This window comes from Dicentrarchus labrax, unplaced genomic scaffold (genome assembly GCF_905237075.1).
Source record: "Dicentrarchus labrax unplaced genomic scaffold, dlabrax2021, whole genome shotgun sequence".
Lineage (NCBI taxonomy): Eukaryota > Metazoa > Chordata > Actinopteri > Moronidae > Dicentrarchus > Dicentrarchus labrax.
This window is the reverse complement of record NW_026136712.1, coordinates 18,700,201-18,700,775: the sequence shown is the minus strand read 5'-3', so window position 1 is coordinate 18,700,775 and position 575 is coordinate 18,700,201.

The following is a 575-nucleotide window of genomic DNA, read 5'->3' as shown; positions in this document are numbered from 1 at the left end:
CACTTTTACAATTTTCTTTTTAAATGTAACGAAAAATGTCTTTTTTACAAGCATGTATTCTCAGATTCCAACAGTTATAATTATCAGCGCCTGCCACTTAACACCTGATGTTTGTAACAGCGTGTTCACACTTTTTTGTAAGAAGAATATTCAAAGCTGGTAAGTTCCCTTCAGTTAATGAATCACCCTGGAAAACACTCCTTCAGCAATCAAGCAACAGCAAATCTTTGTGGATTTTTAGCTTCTGCGGTACTTCAAACAAGATGGGAGAAGTCATCAGAGTGAGGGGAGTTTGTTCCATCCAGAGAGACCTTTCACCCTGCCACCTGCCCTCTAGCCCTGGTGCCTTGAGGGCATCATTAGGAGCGAGGAGGTTGAAGATCGGGGAGAAGGTCCTCTGCTTTGACAGCAGCAGCACAACAGCTGGGCACCCGTGAATAACAAAGGGTTATGAGCAGAACTGACTGGGTAAGACGTCCCACTTTGGAGAGTCACTTCTTTCAGGAGCGCTCTGCTGCTAATTAATTTGATCTGCAGAGAATGGGGGATAATGGCGTCTCCCCCTTTTTTCTCCT